The 20,849-nt window shown below is 34.6% G+C and overlaps 1 pseudogene; it reads left to right on the top strand.

The window, feature by feature from the left end:
* Nucleotides 1–7,080: 7,080 nt before the first annotated feature.
* LOC130844556 (rho GTPase-activating protein 17-like) overlaps nucleotides 7,081–20,849 on the top strand; it is a 41,729-nt pseudogene continuing 27,960 nt past the window's right edge.

Below are 20,849 nucleotides of genomic sequence, written 5' to 3'. Positions count from 1 at the left end.
GGCTTCATAAAATGAGTTTGAGAGTGTTCCTTCCTCTGCAATTTTTTGCAAGAGTTTGAGAAGGATAGGTGTTAGCTCTCCTCTAAATGTTTGATAAAATTCACCTGTGAATCCATCTGGTCCTGGACTTTTGTTTGTTGGGAGATTTTTAATCACAGTTTCAATTTCATGACTTGTGATTGGTCTGTTCATATTTTCTATGTCTTCCTGATTCAGTCTTGGAAGGTTATACCTTTCTAAGAATCTGTCCATTTCATCCAGGTTGTCCATTTTATTGGCATATAGTTGCTTGTAGTAATCTCTTATGGTGCTTTATGTTTCTGCGGTGTCCATTGTAACTTCTCCTGTTTCATTTCTAATTTTATTGCTTTGAGTCCTCTCCCTCTTTTTCTTGATGAGTCTTGCTAGAGGTGTATCAATTTTATTTATCTTCTCAAAGAACCAGCTTTTAGTTTTATTGATTTTTGCTATTGTTTTCTTTGTTTCTATTTCATTTATTTCTGCTTTGATCTTTATGATTTCTGTCCATCTACTAACTTTGTGTTTTGTTTGCTCTTCTTTCTCTAGTTTCTTTAGCTGTAAGGTTAGATTGTTTATTTGGGATTTTTCTTGTTTCTTGAGGTAGGATTGTATTGCTATTGACTTCCGTCTTAGAGCTGCCTTTGCTGCATCTGATAGGTTTTGGATCGTTGTGTTTCATTGTCATTTGTCTCTAAGTATTTTTTGATTTCCTCTTTGATTTCTTCAGTGATCTGTTGGTTATTTAGCAGCATATTGTTTAGCCTCCATGTGTCTGTGTTTTTTACAGTTTTTTTTCCTGTAAATGAATTCTAGTCTCATAGCATTGTGGTCAGAAAAGATGCTTGATACGATTTCACTTTTCTTGAATTTACCAAGGCTTGATTTATGACCCAAAATGTGATCTATCTTGGAGAATGTTCCACGTGCATTTGAGAAGAATGTGTACTCTGCTGTTTTTGTATGTAATGTCCTGTAGACATCTATTAAATCCAGCTGATTTATTGTGTCATTTAGAGCTTGTGTTAATTTTAATTAATTTTCTCTCTGGATGATCCATCCATTGGTGTCAGTGGGGTGTTAAAGTCCCCCACTATTATTGTGTTACTGTCGATTTCCTCTTTCATAGTTGTTAACATTTGCCTTATGTATTGAGGTGCTCCTATATTGGGTGCATATATATTTATAATTGTTATCTCTTCTTCTTGGATTGATCACTCGATCTTTATGTAGTGTCCTTTCTTGTCTCTTGTAACATTTTTTATTTTAAAGTCTATTTTATCTGATATGAGTATCACCACTCCAGCTTTCTTTTGATTTCCATTGGCATGGAATATCTTTTTCCATCCCCTCACTTTCGGTCTATATGTGTCCCTAGGTCTCAAGTGGGTCTCTTGTAGACAGCATATATATGGGTCTTGTTTTTGTATCCATTCAGCCAGTCTGTGTCTTCTGGTTGGTGCATTTAGTCCATTTACATTTAAGGTAATTATCGATAGGCATGTTCCTATGACCATTTTCTTAATTGTTTTGTTTTTTTTTTTTTTGTAGGTCCTTTTCTTCTCTTATGTTCCCACTTAGAGAAGTCCCTTTAGCATTTGTTGTAGGGCTGGTTTGGTGGTGCTGAATTCTCTTAGCCGTTGCTTGTCTGTAAAGCTTTTGATTTCTCCCTCGAATCTGAATGAGATCCTTGCTGGGTAGAGTATTCTTGGTTGTAGGTTCTTCCCTTTCATCACTTGAAATATATCATGCCACTCCCTTCTGGCTTGCAGAGTTTCTGCTGAGAAATCAACTGTTACCCTGATGGAAGTTCCCTTGTATGTTATTTGTCGTTTTTCCCTTGTTGCTTTTAATAACTTTTCTCTGTCTTTAATTTTTGTCAACTTGACTACTATATGTCTTGGCATGTTTCTCCTTGGGTTTATCCTGCCTGGGACTCTCTGTGCTTCCTGCACTTGGGTAGCTATTTCCTTTCCCATGTTAAGGAAGTTTTCAACTATAATCTCTTCCAATATTTTCTCAGGTCCTTTCTCTCTCTTGTCTCCTTCTGGGACCCCTATAATGCGAATGTTGTTGCGTTTAACGTTGTCCCAAAGGTCTCTTAGGCTGTCTTTAGTTCTTTTCATTCTTTTTTCCTTATTCTTTTCTGCATCAGTGATGATCACCATTCTGTCTTCCAGGTCACTTATTTGCCCTTCTACCTCAGTGAATCTGCTATTGGTTCCTTCTAATGTACTTTTCATTTTAGTTATTGTGTTGCATATCTCTGTTTGTTTGCTCTTTAATTCTTCTAGGTCTTTGGTAAGCTTTTTGATCTTTGCATCCAATCTTTTTTCAAAGTCCTGAATCATCTTCACCATCATTATTCTGAATTCTTTTTCGGAAAGAGTGCCTATCTCTTCTTCATTTAGTTATTTTTCTGGGGTTTTATCTTGTCCCTTCATCTGGTACAAAGTCTTTTGCCTTTACATTTTCTCTATCTTTCTGCAGCTGTGATTTTCAGTTCCACAAGATGAAATACTGCTGATAGTGCTTGATTCTGCTGTCTGCTATCTTGTTGGGGAAGCTATCTAGGAGCCTCCTGTGTGCTTCCTGATGGGAGGGACTGATAGTGGGTAGGGCTAGGTAGGCAAAGCTCAGCAAGTCTTTAATCTGATTTGATGGACAGAGCTCAGTAAAACTTTTATCTGCTTGTCTGCTAATGGGTGGGGCTGTGTTCACACCTTGTTGGTTGTTTGGCCTAAGTCTACTTAGCACTGGGGCTTACAGGCTCTTTGGTGGGGCTAATGATGGACTCTGGGAGGGCTCATGCCAATGAGCACTTCCCAGAACCCCTGCTGCCAGTGCCCCTGTCTCCTAGGTGAGCCACAGCCGCCCCCACCTCTGTAGGCAACCCTCCAACACCAGCAGGTAGGTCTGCTTCAGTCTCCTGTGGGGTCACTTCTCCTTCCCCCTGGGTCCTGGTGAGCTCACTTTTTTGTGTGCCCTCCAGGAGTAGAGTCTCTGTTCCCCCCAGTCCTGTGGAGGTCCTGCAATCAAATCCCACAGGCTTTCAAAGTCTGAGTCTCTGGGGATTCCTCCTCCCATTGCTGGACCCCGAGTTTAGGAAGCCTGTCGTGGGGCTCAGAACCCTTAGGACTTCTGCGGTATAACTGTTCTCCAGCTTGTGAGTCACCCACCCAGCATTTATGGGATTTGATTTTAACACGATTGCGCCCCTCCTCCCATCTTATTGTGGCTTCTCCTTTGTCTCTGGATGTGGGGTGTTTTTTTTATGGTGAGTTCCAATGTCTTTCTGTCGATGAATGTTCAGCACTTATTTGTAATTTCCATGCTCTTGCAAGAGGGAGGGACTGAGCGCACATCCTCCTACTCCGCCATCTCAGTTCTTCTCTCCAAAGTCATCTCTTGCCTGAATCAATGCAGTAGTCTCCACTGCTCTCCCTGCTTCCACCCTTGCCTTCTTACAGTCCATTTCCTACCTTAGGGATTCTGGAAACTCTGCAAACTCCACACTTTCAGGATTTGTATGGAAGTGTCATCACGTAGGCATGGTGGATCATCAATTCCATTTCCAGCCCTTCTTCCTTCCTTGCTTCTGCCTTCAGCTCCATGCTTGGCCTTGGGCCGGTGACTTCTCTGAGCCTCAGTTTCCCCCTTAGTTACTGTTTTTTTAATAATATTTTTTGAAATAAAAAAGAGTTTTCCAGCTATTTTTTCTAGATTATTTTGACTATTCTGGGTTCCTTACTATTCCATATGAATTTTAGAATCAGCTTGTCAATTGTTTCAAAGAAGTTGGCTGGGATACTACTAAGGATTGTATTGAATTTGTAGATAAATTGGTTGAGTATTGACACCAATACTTTTACATTCCATGACCACAGGAGGTCTTTCCATTTATTTAGGTTTTCTTTAATTTCCTTTAACAGTTTCTTCTAGTTTTCAGAGTATAGCTTTGCACTTTTTTTAAATGTATTCCTCAGTGATTTATTATTGTTGATGCTGTCAATAAAATAGTTTTCTTAAACTCATTTTCAGATTGTTCCCTGCAAGTGTATACAGACAATTTTATATTCTAATCTTGTAATCATGCAGCCTTTCTGAACTAATATTTTAGTTCTGATGATTTTTTAATGTATTCCTTTGGCTTTTCCATGTATATGATTTCATGCTGCCTGTGATAGAGATAGTTTTAGTTCTTCCTTTGCAATTTGCGTACATTTTATTTCACTTTGTTGCTGAATTTTCTTAGCCAGAATCACCCAAATACAGTAAATCCCCTACATATGAACTTTCAATTTGCAAACTTTTAAAGATATGAACATGCCCCTGCATGCCAGCTGTTGTTCTGTACTGCTATACTTTTCAAGGTACTGTACTGTAAGATTAAAAATGTTTTCTTTATTTTGTGTGTGTGTTTGTTTTTTATGTATTATTTGTGTGAAAAAGTATTATAAACCTATTACAGTACAGTACTGCATAGCCGATTTTGTTAGTTGGGTAACTAGGCTAACTTTGTTGGACTTAGGAACAAAATTGGACTTACTAATGCACTCTCAGAATGGAACTTTTCTGTATGTAGGGGACTTAGTGTAATGTGAATACAGTTTGTGTGAGTAGACATCCTTGTCTTGTTCTTTTCCTTAGGGGGATTTTCACAGGTATACTTTATCATGTAAGGAAGTTCCATTCTATTGCTAGTGTTTTAGTGGTTTTATCATGAAATGGTGTTGAATTTTGTAAAAAAAAATTTTTTTGAATCTATTGAGAGATCATAGATGAGTGGGTTTTGTCCTTAATTACATTAATAGATTTTTACATGTTAATCCAAATTTTCATTCCTATGATAAATTCCATTGGCTTGTAGTGTATAATCCTTTCTTACATATTGCCAGATTCAGTTTCCTATAATTTTGTTGAGAATTCTTGTATATACATTCATTAGAGATACTGGTCTATAGTTTACTTTTCCTGTGATATCTTTCTTTGCTTGTCTAATTAGTAATTGCCTGTTAGGATGTATCTGTATCTTGATTAGGTAGGTAGATAGATAAATAGATCAATAGATGATGGATAGATAGATAGAAGAGAGATTATAATGATATATACATATTCACTGCCTTTTATCATATCTGTGTGTAAGTAATTTACACTAAATCCACAAAGGTTAATTCATATGAGTATAGATTTTAAGTAAAGGCAATTAGGATAAGAATAACAATTGATATTAGACTTAGAGTAAGCTTGCTATATCCAATGAAAAGCAGAAAAAGAGAGTAAAAGAAACAAGGGGCATGTACAATAAGTGGAAAATGTGAAGTATAATATCAGAATTAAGTTGTGTGAATTAAACAGTGTGGCATGAGATTAAACTTACCAATGTAAGAACTAACCCTAATAATGGATAGAAGAACCAAATATCATAATGTGTTCTTTACAAAAGACTCAGTGAATACAAAAATACACAGAAACATTACAAATAAGAGACATTTATACAAGTCAAAGATAAAGTTACAGTAGCAATTTCATATCTTACAAAATTGAATTCAGCAGAAAAGTAACAATAGAGGAAGATATGATCATAAAGAAAATATATACACATAACACTAAAACTTTGCATTATGTTAGCAATAATTGATAAAACTGCAAAAAGACAAAAAGTTATAGCTGGAGATATGTAACTCTACCATGTCAATAACAGAGCTGAAATAGAAAAAGAATTAAGATATGAAGATTTAAATTCTACTATCAGTATAATTTAAAAATCTATAAAAAATGGATACATCCTTAGAAAAGTATGTCAGAATTAAATAAGAAGAAAATATTTCAACAAATGTTTAAAATACTATGAGCCCTTCATCACAGTGTAAATAATTTGTCAGTTGATTTCAATCGAATAATAAAATTTCCTTGAGGCCCATCAAACATCCATTCCTCACTTTAAGATTCTCCGGAAGAACTTTTTTTCTAATTTTCATCCTTCTTCCATAGGAATTAATGTGCCTCTGGGAAGCTGACCACTTCTATTGCCTCAAAAGGAGTCCTGATTAGCCAAAGTGTAATTTCTTGCCGTGGCTAGTTCAGAAATGAGCATTGAAATCAATTTGTAAAATAAAACATGATTACTAATTCGCTAGTGACTACCAGGAAATGTTTCCTTTCTTTTAACAGAAAGCCATATCACAAAAACTATATTTCTTGAAATCAAGCACAGCCATGAATCTGGAATGACAGCAACCACTTTAAATAGAGAATGACTGAAGCTAACATATGGAAGATAACTGAAACAAAATAATTCCAGGATATAATCAGGTCAAAATCAAGGCCTACTCTTTCTTCTGACTTACACTAGTTGGAGTCAATATTTAACTTATTAAATATTTAATACATTTCATATTATTTAAGTAATTTCAGTTAGAAAGTCTTAACTAATGATTAACTCTTCCAAATTAATAATCAGTTGTTTCATGCAAACTTTACTAACATGGCCCCTAAACTACATCCATGGCTTTTTTTTTTCCTGCACCCTGAAAGTGTCCAGCAGTTTAATCAACTAAAGGGACAGGTACTCAAAGTGGCTGTTGTTAATACAGTAAAACATTCCTTCTTTTTGTCTTGTGGTCCATTAAAAACAACTCTAATAGAGCCAGGAAGAAAGTGCAAGCTGACAACAATGTCTTTTAAAGTCAGTCCTTTTGATATTTCTTATGTCTCCTTGACTTCCTAAAGGCTCATCTGTTATATTTGCTTTTATCCCCAAAATGAAAATTCACAGCAAACCATATCTTGTTGTGTTAATATATGAGTAATGTTTTCACTGCTAAAATATTTAAGCTCCTAGGAAATTTTCAGTTCAGCCCTTTAGAGTTGGTTATATAAACTGAATTGGTGAAAGCTCACTGCCAAAGCAATTGTCAAGTGAACACAAAGAAGGCAATTATATTATTGGTAAGCAACATAAGCCAGTCACGTACTTATTAAAGCACTTTGTAAGCACAATACTATGATGACATCTATGGCTGAGGTCAACAAACACATTACAGCATATAAGATAGGCTGATGTCTTTGAATAAAACTAGTTCCTACAAACTTGGTAGCTGCCAGCATACCCTGAAGAAAGATGTGACTTCTGTTCCTGTCAAATCCAGCCAGCTCTCCTACCAAAGTCACTGGCCACACACGGATTTTATGCAGATCCTCCTACATAAGGACACCCCTTCAGCACCCACCAGAGGTAATTGTTTCACCTAATTTGAGACAGAGGAAGATAAGCAAAAATAGGGGCAAAGGAATTTGTGTCAACTGAAAGAGAAAGCAAAAACCCCTGAAAAAAAAATGAAACAGAAATAAACAATTTAACAGATAAATAATACAAAACATTAGTATTATACAAAACATAATAAAAGGCTATCAACTGATTTTCTGCAGAAACTTTGCAGGCTAGAAGGGAGTGGCACAATATATTCAAAGTGGTGAAAGGGGGAAAACCTGCAATTAGGATACTCTACCCAGCAAGGTTATCATTTGGAATTGAAGGAGAGACAACTTCTCAGACAAGCAAAAACTAAGAGTTATCAATGCTAAGCCTACCCTAAAAGAAATGTTAAATGGTCTTTACTAAGTTGAAAGGAAAGGGCTATAACAAGAAGTAAGAATCCATAGGAAAGGAAAAATCCCAATAGTAAAAGCAAATATATAGTAAAGGCTGAGGATCAATCACATAAGTAAGCTAGTACAATGATTCAAAGACAAAAATTGTAAAAGCAAGTATAACTACAATAAAGAGTAAAGGGATTAATGTGAAGATTCGAAATATGACATCAGAAAAGCAAAATGTGGGGGAGGGGAGTAAAAATGAATTACTTTAAGAATGTGTTTGAACTTAAATGACTACCAGATTAAAGCAAGTATATAGTTATAGGTCAACCTATATGAACCCCATGGGAACCACAAATCAAAAATCTACAATGGATAAAATAGAGTAAAATGAATACAAGCATACACTAAAGAAAATAATCAAGGGAAGACATTAAAATAGGAAGAAAAGAACAGAGAAGAACCACAAAATAAATAGGAAACAAATAACAAAATGGCAATACACACACACCTATCAATTACTTTAAATGTCAATGGACTAAGTGTTCCAATCAAATGACATAGGGTGGATGATTGGAAAAAACCAAGACCCTTCTGTATGCTAACAAAAGACTCACATCAGAGCTAATGACGTGATTAAAAAATGGAAGAAGACCTAAATAGAGATTTTTCCAAGAAGACATATGGATGGCTAGCAGACACATGAAAAGATGCTCAACATTGCTAAATATTAGAGAAATGTAAATCAAAGCCATGATGAGGTAACACCTAACACCTGTCAGAATAACTGTCATCAAAATGGACACAAATAATCAATGTTGGTGAGGATATGGAGGAAAGGCAACCCCCCCATACACCAGTGTTTCCCAACCCTTTTGGCATCAGGAACCAGTTTAGTGAAGACAATTTTTCCACAGACTCGGGGAGTGGCTGGTTCACACAGTAATGTGAACAATGGAGGGGATGGTTCAGCTGGTAACGTGAGCGATGGTTCAGGCCATAATGCAAGTGATCAGGAGCAATGGAGAGTGGCAGGTGAGGCTTCGCTTGCTCGCTCGCCGCTTACCTCCTGCTGTGTGGCCTGGTTCCTAACAGGCTGCAAACCAGTACCAGTCTGCGGTCCAGGGGTTGGGGACCCCAGCCATACACTGTTGGTGAGAATGTAAATTGGTTTAGCCACTGTGGGAAACAGTATGGATGTTTCTCAGAAAACTATAATAAAAATAGAACTACCATGTGATCCAGCAATTCCATTCCTGGGTATTTATTTAACATAAAAAAAAACACTAATGCATAAAGATACATGCACCCCAGTGTTCGTAGTAGTATTATTTATAATAGCCAAGATATGGAAACAAACCTGTGTCCATCAACAGATGAATAGATAAAGAATATGTCATATATATATACATATACACATACATACAATGGAATATTACTTAGCTATAAAAAATAATGAAATCTGCCCTCTGCAACAACATGGATGGACATAAAATTGTACGCTTCATGAAATAAATCAAATGGAGAAAGACAAATACTCTATATTATCACTATATGTGAAGTCCAAAAAAATAAATGAATATATATAACAAAACAGAAACAGACTTACATAAGTAGAGAACAAACTAGCGCTTACTGTTGGGGAGAGAGAAGTGAGGAAGGGCAAGATATGGGTAGGGGATTAAGAGATACAAACTACTATGTATAAAATAGATAAACAACAAGGGTATATTGTACAGCACAGGGAAGTATAGCCATTGTTTTGTAATAACTTTGAAGGGAGTGTAGTCTACAAAAATACTGAATTACTGTGTTATGCACCTGAAACTAATATATTATAAATCAACAATTCAATAAAAAAGAAACTATCTTCCTTTTCTTTTGTTAAACTTGTATATTTTACTCTCAAAAGTTTTGGTATGAACAAAATAATGACCTTACTAAATGTAAACGTAAGAACTCATCTCCAGTTATATTAGATTAATTAGTCATCCTCACCATAAAGCTTTACTCGGAGAATGATAACGCTGGGCGAACGTAGATAATTCAGTCCTTTGGCAATGGCAACAGTCTCTTAATATTCATTCATCAGTGCTCCCAATGAGGCTGATAAATCCTCAGAGAAACAACCCCACCACCTTCTCTACTTTATCCTTTACATAGTTTGTATCATTAATGAGAAAAACACGGTTTCATTACTTTCTATTAAGAATAATTTCTATGAAAATAGTACCAAATAGTACACTCTAAATATATGCAGTTTATTGTACGTTAACTATCTCAATAAAAGTTCTTAAAAAAAAAAAAAAGAAAATTGGAGAATTCTGATATCCTGTTAAAGTATGATTAAATATTATAGGAAGAGTTTTTCAAAGGACACTGTTATATGATATATCAGTACTTTAAATCAATCTGCTTACAGATTGATTTATAGGACATACAGATGTTATATACTGAAGAAGAGAATTGTTATATACTGAAGAAGAGAATAACATAAAAATATAGTATGTAGTAATGACATTTAATTGTAACTAGAATGATTTAATGATACATGCAGAACACATGTTAGAGAAGTTTCAAATCTCTGTTGAGGGATATAAAATAAACAATGAACAAAAGATGAAAATTTTCGTTTTCTTGGATAAGAGGCCTCTATGTTAAAAATTGGTCATTCTTTCCAACATAAAATATATTATATTGCTACAATTTAATCAAATGCTCAATAATATTTTTTGAAATATTATGAAATAATTTCGAAGTGTCTGATAAAAATCAACCAAAATAGTTTGCAAAGACCTACTTACTATATTAGACATTGTAATTCATATTGTTATATAGCATTTAATCTAGTACAGTTAGCATAATTGATGGGCAGAGCAGAATAATTGAATTTAGTCTTAAAACAAGAACTTATAAAATTTATACATGATACATGTGACATTTCAAATACGTGGACAAAATTTTATTTCTACAATAAATCTACAATAGATCATAGAATAATATGTTAACAATGTGCAAATAGAGGATACAGATATTGTCCCTTGCTTCTTGCTACTGGTTATTTAAGCCACAGTTCTAGGCCCTAAAGGATTAGCACCTGACTTCAGGGCAGACTCCTGCTACAGTGCTGGCTAGCCTTTCTGGAAAAAAATACTTTATCCATTTTTCTTGGGAGGGTGATGGTGATTCTGAGCATTCTCCTTACTTTCTTGCCAGCTAAGGTATATGTTTTATAATAAAATTTATCCAATTTTTAAAGTATTTTGTACCAGAGGATGGTTTTCAGGCTGTGTAATCCTCCAGATGACGTTATAGAAAATGTCTCACACATTTTCCATCACATCCAAAAGGTCATAAAATAAAAAAGAAATCTAGGGAGTTTCTTTTCAACTGCTACATATATCTTTGTTTAAATCAGAAAAAAAATAAAGCAAACTCTTCTAAGCTTCACCCTCTGACTTTCAACATTTATTGAAAATCCACAAGTTATATCACTGAAGCTGATTTGCAGGAATGAAGAAGGAGCATTTGAGAACATAGTCTAGGGCTTCAAGTAATTCATGGTTTATGAATAGTGGTAGAACAAACACCTAAATTTAATTAGTCTTTCCTATTCTGAAAAAGATGTTTTACTTCATATATACTGTTTCATTTTTTAAAAATTTAATACAATTTTTTAGGGTTACTTTCTATTTCAGTTATTACAAAATATAGGCTATATCCTCTGTGTTGAACCTATCATACACCCAATAGTTTGTTCCTCCCACTCCCCCACCCCTATAGTGCCCTCTCCCCTCCCCACTGGTAAACACTTTTCTTCTCTATCTGTGAGTCTACCTCTTTTTTTTATATTCACTAGTTTGTTGTATTTTTTAGATGCTATACATAAGTATAATATAGAGTATTTGTCTTTCTCTGTCTGGGTTGTTTCACTTAACATAAATGCCCTCCAGGTTCATCCATGTTGCTGCAAATGGCAAAAGTTTGTTCTTTTTTATGGCTGAGTAGTAGTTCATTGTATATACATACCTCATCTTCTTTATCCATTCAACTGTTGATGGACACTTAATTTGCTTCCATATCTTGGCAATTGTAAATAATGCCGTTGTCAACACTGGGCTTCATGTATCTTTTAGAATTTATGTTTTTGTTTTTTTCAGATATATATCCAGCTGGTTCTATTTTTAGTTTTTGAGAAACCTCCATACTGTTTTCCACTGTGGCTGTACCAGTTTACATTCCCATCAACAGTGTATGGGGTTCCCTTTTCTCCACATCCTCACTGATGTATTTGTGTTCTTTTTGATGATAGTCATTCTGACAGGTGTGAGGTGATATCTCATCATGGCTTTGATTTGCATTTCCCTGATGATTAGTGATGTTGAGCATTTTCTCAAGTGCGGGGTGACCATATGCGTGTCATTTGTGGAAAAATGTCCATTCAGGTCTTCTGTCCATTTTCAAATTGGTTTTTGTTTTTGTTTTTTTTTTTTAATGTTGTGTGAACTGTTTATGTATGTTGGATATTAATCCCTTATTGGTCATATCATTGCAAATCTTTTCTCACATTCAGTAGGTTGTCTTTTCATTTTGTCAATGGTTTCCTTTGCTGAGCTACTATTTATTTTTAAAGTAACTTAAAATACAACAGACCTTTTGGTTTTTCTTCAATATGTAAATCTTACATTATATTTCACATCAGTAAAAACAAGGTAAATAATTTAGCTTAGAATTCTAATTAAGAGTTTGAGCCTAGAATTTATTTTCTGTTAATTGTGCACATAATATAAAGATAATTATTTCATTTATTTGTTATTTATACTGTTTAGTAGTTTAATTAAAGGTATTAAATAATAAATATTTGCAAGTAATCTTGAGAAAGTATTGAAACAAACTATTTTATCCAAAAATATTAGTATTAGACATAAAATACCAGCAAGATGTATATCCCTAACTATATATTTATGTTTTTACATGAATAGAGACCTCTGTATTTATTTCCAGTTGTCCTATTGTTACCTAGGTAAGGTTCAGAGTGATTATATGACTTGTTAAAAGTAATGGAATGAATTCATATTTGAACATAAACTCCAACTGAGGTATTCCCAAAACCTATGCCTTTGATGCTATAAATTTGTGGTGAGTAGAGAGATGAAAGAGTAACACTTATATGTTAAGAAATATTGTCTAAAAACTAAGAAACTTAAAGTAAAATTTCTGAAATGTTTCTTTTTACTTTTTGTTGTATTATTATATCTTGCTAAAAATTCCATTTGGATTGTAAAAGAAACCAGAAAAAGAAAGAAAGAAAGAGAAAGAAAGAAAGAAAGAAGGAAGGAAGGAAGGAAGGAAGGAAGGAAGGAAGGAAGGAAGGAAGGAAGGAAGGAAAGAAAGAAAGAAAGAGAAAGAAAGAAAGAAGGAAGGAAGGAAGGAAGGAAGGAAGGAAGGAAGGAAGGAAGGAAGAAAGAAAAGGAAGAAAGAAATTACACTCACTATGAACAAAGCAATGATGGAGACTTGCTAACTCTTCATTCTTGGCCAGAAGGATATGTTCACCTGATCATGGAATTTAGTTTCATAATTTGTTAATAAATTACATTCTAAAGTCGTCAAAGAATGAAAAAATCACACACACACTTACTGAAAATGATTGTCATTAAAAGGAAATATAAACTATAATATCAATTCCATAAACAGTTTTTGAATGGAAAAAAATACCCTGAAGAATTCACTTTACCTGTCTTTTATAACACTCCTTCACTTGTGCATGATGTAAAAAAAGTTCTAGGTATCCTAATTCAAGCCTATATGTCTTTATCTACATCTCATAGAGTGATTTGATTTATTAAACATTTTTCAAACAGCAAACATAAAACATATTTTTTAATTAATTTATTTATTTATTTGTTTATTTATTTATTGGCTGTGTTGGGGCTTTGTTGCTGCACATGGGCTTTCTCTAGTTGGAGTGAACAGGGGCTACTCTTCATTGCAGTGAGCAGGCTTCTTATTGCAGTGGCTTCTCTTGTTGCAGAGCATGGGCTCTAGGTGTGTGAGCTTCAGTAGTTGTGGCATGTGGGCTCAATAGTTGTGGCTCACAGGCTCTAGCGTGCAGGCTCAGTAGTTGTGGCACACATGCTTAGTTGCTCCGTGGCATGTGGGATCTTCCCAGACCAGGGATCTAACCCATGTCCCCAGCATTGGCAGGTGGATTCTTAAACACTGCGCCACCAGGGAAGTACTAAAACATATTTTTATACATTAACTTGTACTTAGCTTTATGTACTATAATGATTGATTACTTTGAATTTTCTTCAAGTATTATATACCTTTTGAATTGTAATTTAGAAATATGTCGATTCAGAATTCATCATACAAACTAAGTTAAGGCAAATACAATTACAATGCCAATATAGTGATAAAATAAAGTGATATAACATCATTTCCAATAGATTTTTTAAAGGAAAGTAGATTTGCTCACATAATATAATGGTTGATGGCTGTCTTCAGAGTATAAAACTCTCTGTGGTACTGAAATATTCCATTTCCTTTCTGGCACTTGCTATAAATGTGCATGACAGCTGCTTTCATGCAGGTGAACAATGGAATAACATTTTAATCCTCACTCTAAATGAAGGATTGGTCACAGAGAAAGTGACTTCAATTATTTTCTAAAAAATAAAAGGTGAAGGAAATTGTACTACTTATGGAATGATCATTTCCTACACAGTGGCATTTCATTCAACATACATCATTCTAAAAAAAATAAAATAAAATGAATTGACAAGCTCTTATGCTTCACATATCCTTAGAGTCCTCTCAATTCCAAAAGGAATACTGTTACTATTATTATTAGTATTATTTTTTGGTAGAAGCAAAATCCCATATCCTTCAGCGCTTAGTCATTATGGGTGACAATAAGATATGAGCAATGACAACAAGATGCCTTATTTTCAATGTATTTTTCTACTTTGAATAAAAGTCTTTCAGAATCTTTGCCAGTACAATACAGTACTGGGGGAAAATAAAATAACAAATTCAAAAATAACAAAAATATTTCTAAATCCAAAATATATTATCTTTTCTGATTCTCTCATCAGAACCATGTGAAATAGAAAAGGCAAACAACGATAAATCAGAACATCACATTGCAGAGAGAATGACATTCACATAGCAGCATTACATTTTTTTAAAACTGTATTTTTTTCTTTTTTCTGCTGTACCACATAATTATTCTTTCTTCCTTTCCCCTTCTACCTGAGGTTAAGCTAATATTACAGTGGAGTATTTATAGATGATCTCATCTCTAAATGGCTTTTACTTTTATATAATGGCTTTTACTTTTATGTAAAATTGACATTAAATGTTGTAATATATATACATTGGTCTCCGCCCCTGGTTCCTGGCACAGAGCTCGTAAAACTCTTGTAATTTCTTATGTGAAGCACTAGGAGTATCTTTTGTTCTAATATTTGATTTTTGATCCCAAGTTAATGACACAGAGCTCCTATGTCTTTTGGAATTTCCTGGGTGATAGCTGTGTCTTTTGTTTTCATGAGGTGACTCTGGATGGGCTCCTGGATTAGGGCAGGTCACCAGAAAGGGCAAGCCATGATTAGAGGCTTAGAATTTTCAGCTCCACTCTGGAGGAGAGAGGAGCCGGCAATAGTATCGATGATCAATCATACCTACGTGATGAAGCCTCTATAAAAATCCCAAACTTGTAGGATTTGGAGAGCTTCCAGATTGGTGAACACATCTACCTACCAGGAGGGTGGTGCACCCCAAATCCATGGAAACAGAAGCTGCTATACTCAGTACCCTCCCAGACCTCCCCCTATGTATCTCTTCATCTGAATGTTCACCTGTATTCTTTGCCATCTCATTTGTTATATAATAAACTGGGAAACATGTCTTTCCCTGAATTCTGTGAGCTGTTCTAGCAAATAGTCAAATTCAAGGGGAAGAAAATCATGGGAACCTCAGATTTTTTAGTCAAGTTGGACAGAAGTTGTGGGTACTCTGGAGACCTACTACTTGTGGTTGGCATCTGAAGTGGGGGTGGTGGCAGTCATGTCTTAGGACTGAGCCCTTAACCTGTGGTATCTGATGTTATCTTCAAGTAGATAGTGTCAGAATTTAGTTAAATTGTATGGCACCCAGCCAGTGTCACAGATAATTGCTTATTGGTGTGGGAAAAAAATCTCATACATCTGGTTTCAGAAGTGTTGTGACTGTGGTAGTTGTGTGAGAGTAAAGGAGAAACACACAGGAGACATGCATTTTTCTTAAAGGTGTGCTTAAAGAACACAGTAGTTCCATGCAATGAACAAATATTGACTGAAAATTCAAAATCTGTATTAAAGTAAAAAATGTGTCTATCTCCTCTGTCTCTCTAAGCTTTGATATCTCAAAGCCACCTTTTACTGCACTACTCAAAGTATGTTCTTCCATCTCTAGAGCCCCATATTGATTTATTTTCATTTATTTTATGTCAGATTAGATGATATTCACAGAGTTATGCAAATAAACTGATCCTTGGTTTTAGCATATTTCTTTATTACTTACACATTTTTATCTCTCAACCAAGACTGTGATCTATTTGACATCATAATCAGTTACAGTTACTATTTGTATTTTCTAGAGCATATACCTTAAATCAGTAATAATTTCATAAGAGAAAAATGAAAATATTTAAGGATAGATGATAGGCAGATAGATATAAAGACAGAATGAAAGGAAACAGATTGTTAATACCAATTTTTATGCCAGAAATTTCATGAGAAGGAAGCATATAGGATGCACCTTGGAGTGAGGTAATCTCTATAAAAAATAAGCTAGTCAAAAATATCTAGTATGGCCCCTGTAAGAGAAATCACTATTAAAAGATAAGAATGAGGGCAAGGAGCAGAATTTGTTCATTATTTAGTCTCTAGTCTTTATCGCAATATATTATAGGCACATAAAATGTGTTTCTTCTCTGGTAATTTAATAGAAAAATGCCACTATACCTTATTTCCATTTAGCTTTAAAATTACCACAGAAAAATGAAATAGCATATGTGTAATATATTGAGATATGTGGAAAATTAAAAAAAATTAGATATGCCAAGTGTTATTAATAACACTGCCAATGTGTTTTTCCATTATTTGAGTTCAAACTGCTCATAGTTAAAAGAAATACTATCAGCAAAAATATTAGTTTTAAGTTGACATTAATATTTATAAGGGAATTTTGAAATCTTTAACAGGATATAAACCCTAAACCATCCAACCATCATCATCATTAATTTAGAAATAACAGAATTAACATTCAAAAGTATGTTTAAAAGGGTTAGGAATAAAGACCACGTACTGAACACATTTCATTCTATTATTTTTCTTTCCTCAAACAATGATAGTTAGAACTGTTATAAGTGATAGACTGTGTTGACTTGATTGGCTTCTTTTGCTTTGGATTATACGTAGTTGTAGTTTTTGATAATCAAAAATTGAATATTTGGTCATTTATATACTGTTCACTATGTGAGTTCACATCCCTATCAAATGTCATCTCATGTTTGAGATGATAATATTACTCAGAACTATAATAATTACTTATGAGAAATAATAACATTATTGCCAGGGAAAGTAGATAAAACAGAAAATTAAACCCAATATGTATGAGACAATCAACATACTTTTTTTAAAAAAAATAGGTTAAATCACTGATTTCCCAGAAAAGTCAAATTATCAGTCATTAGTTTGCAGTCCTCAATAGTCTATAAACATAAACAACCTAACAATTAACTAAAACAATTTAATATTTTACTACAAATAACCAATGAAAGCTACTAAAACATTTGTTAAATATTAGAATTAATATGAGCTGAAACATTTATTTTCATAGGAAATGCACTCATTAAAATAATGGGTTACTTTCCAGCTCTTGGATACCCTGGTTTGGACCCTATATATCGGCAGTGATGTGGAAGAAATAGAATACTAAGCAAATTAGCAGGGCCAAATCCCATGGGTATAATAGATTGTGAATAGAAAATAATTAAAAAGGTTGGTTTTCAAGGATGATGACATTTAGAGCCCTTGTGAATCTATATATTGCACTTGATGTATTTATCAAAATGTAAAGTGTTAATTTTAAAAGCTTACATCCATAAGTGAAATTGTACTAAGTCATGCCTTTCACTAATAGCGTTTTATCCCTAATGAAGAGTTATGATAGAACATTAAACAAATTCTTCACATTAATGGTCATGTTATCTTCATTAGAATCTTACCACTATCTTCTATTATTCTTCAATTCATGTCAGGTCCTCACTGTTGCACTTCCCAATTAACTTTATTCTTGATTTGACCATTGTAGACACCATTTTAGAAACTGCAGAAAGCACTCATTTCAAAAAACGAACTCAAGTGACTTATTAAAGCTAGCAGATGACCAATGCTCAGTACTTTTGCGGGCCAGTAACACCATTAGAGGCATCCCAGAGGTTTCAAGTTGAATAAAGGTAGAAGAGAACCACACATACCTCTTCAGCAGTAGGCAGTGCACGTCATTTACATTGCTGGAAAACTGTGCCATTATATTCTGAATATAATCAGGAATATCAGTTCTGATGTTTTAGAATACACCCTATTTTAAAAGCACTACAATTAATTAACAAATAAAGTAATAACATCATTTATATGAAAAAAGCAAACCTCAGTGGCTCCTAAGCAATTATCTACCTTGTGTACTTGAAATTACTCTTTACAATACTGCCTTTTACAGTGCTTTTTCCATTTGAATTATGACAAGATAATCCATGTTCATGCTGAAAACTGTGGGAAAAGTGCAGAAAAATGAATAAGTAATTAACTTAGAGAAACTAACTTTTATCAAATAATTGATTTATAAATTAATAAATATTGCTTGATAAAGATAATTTCTCATCTATTCCTAATGTCTTTAGATATGTACTACCTGTAATAAATTACAGCTTTTGTCTTTATAACTTGTAAAATACTTTCTTGGTATTAAAATGTGATTGTAGGACTTCCAGTTTTGGCCCCAGCCTGTAAAATACTTGGAAGTTATTATTCCATTATTATAGGAAAATAGCTGAACAAAATGAAAAGCAGTGACTTTTGTTAGACTCATCAGAAATTTGAGGTCATTGAAAAAATTACCACCAAGACTCCAGAGAGGCAGGCAAATACAGTGATTAAAATTTAAATCAACTTACCTGGAACAGAAACTTCTGAAGTCGTAAAATGATAAGAACACATACAGTCATTTTGACGAACTGACTGAGACTGAGTGTGGACTAACTTGAGAAATAGTCCAAATTTTTGTGGATATTACCTCCAGGAATCCTACCAGGTTCTCATGTTGAAGAACCAATAACAATGCCTTCTCAATCTGGGCAGAGGAAAAGGAAAATAAACAAAATATTCCTAGAATATTCTCCACAGCAAGGATCAAAACTCCAAGGGAAACTATGTTACTGGAGAGCTTTATCAGGGGAAAGAGCAATTATGTAACTCCAGCCACATTCCCACAGCCCCCAACCTTCCTGTCTGATGTAGAGGAGGGGAAAAAAGGCTAAAAGATACTTGTGAAAGTCACAACCTGGGGATTCAGGCCCACCAAAAACAGAAACAATGTTAAAATTACAGAACAATTTCCCTCCACACACCCTCCCATCATATATTTCAACAGGGCTCAAGTATAACAACAGAGAATCACAACTGAAAAGATCTGCAAGATACAATTTAAGAAGGAGTTCTTAGGAAAATTCAAAGACAACCACAGAGGATGAGACAAGAACGCTAGATAAAACTGAAGTCTCTGACACCTATAGCTACAGCAAACATTAAGCAGAATAACTACCAAAATCTGTAACAACTATATGCTTTCTGCAAGAAACTCTCATTTTTTTAAGCTCTTTATTGGAATATAATTTCTTTACACTCTTGTACCAGCTTTTGAGGTACACCAGAGTGAATCAGCTGTATTTATACATATATCCCCATATCCCCTCCCTCCCATGACTCCCTCCCACCCTCCCTGTCCTGGCCCTCTAAGGCATTACCCATCATCGAGTTGATCTCCCTTTGTAATACAGCAACTTCCCACTAGCTATCTATTTTACAGGAGGTAGTATATATATGTCTATGCTACTCTCTCACTTTGTCCCAGCTTCCACTTTGCCTTCCACCCCGCCAACCCCATGTCCTCCAGTCCATTCTCTGCATCTGCATCCTTATTCTTGCCCTGTCACTGGGTTCATCAGTACCTTTTTTTTTTTTTTTTTTTTTTAGATTTCTTATATATGAGTTAACATACAGTATTTGTTTTTCTCTTTCTGACTTACTTCACTCTGTATGACAGACACTACGTCTATCCACCTCATTACATATAGCTCCATTTCATTCCTTTTGATGGCTGAGGAATATTCCATTGTATAATTGTACCACATCTTCTTTATCCATGCATCTGTTGATGGACATTTAGATTGCTTCCATGTCCTGGCTATTGTAAATAGTGCTGCAATGAACATTATGCTATGTTTCTTTTTGGATTATGGTTTTCTCTGGGTATATGCCCAGTAGTGGGATTACTAGATCATATGGTAGTTCTACTTTTAGTTTTTTAAGGAACCCCAAACTGGTTTCCATAGTGGCTGTACCAACAGTACATGAGGGTTCCCTTTTCTCCACACCCTCTCCAACATTTGCTGTTTCTAGATTTTTTTGATGATGGCCATTCTAACTGGTGTGAGGTGAGACCTCATTGTAGCTTCGGCTTGCAATTCTCTAATGATTAGTGATGTTGAGCATCTTTTCACGTGTTTGTTGGCCATCAGTATGTCTTCTTTGGAGAAATGTCTACTTAGGTCTTCTGCCCAATTGTGGATTGGGTTATTTGCTTGTTTTGTATTAAGCTGCATGAGCTGCTTGTATATTTTGGAGATGAATCCTTTGTCCGTTGCTTCATTGGCAAGTATTTGCTCCCATTCTGAGGGTTGCCTTCTTGTCTTGTTTATGGTTTCTTTCACTATGCAAAAACTTTTAAGTTTCATGAGGTCCCATTTGTTTATTCTTGATTTTATTTCCATTATTCTAGGAGGTGAGTCAAAAAGGATCCTGTTTTGATGTATGTCATAGAATGTTCTTCCTATGTTTTCCCCTAGGAGTTTTATAGTGCCTGGCCTTACATGTAGGTCTTTAATCCATTTTGAGTTTACTTTT

The sequence above is a fragment of the Hippopotamus amphibius genome, chromosome 2 (genome assembly GCF_030028045.1).
Source record: "Hippopotamus amphibius kiboko isolate mHipAmp2 chromosome 2, mHipAmp2.hap2, whole genome shotgun sequence".
Taxonomy (NCBI): domain Eukaryota; kingdom Metazoa; phylum Chordata; class Mammalia; order Artiodactyla; family Hippopotamidae; genus Hippopotamus; species Hippopotamus amphibius.
This window is presented reverse-complemented; position numbering and strand designations above follow the sequence as displayed.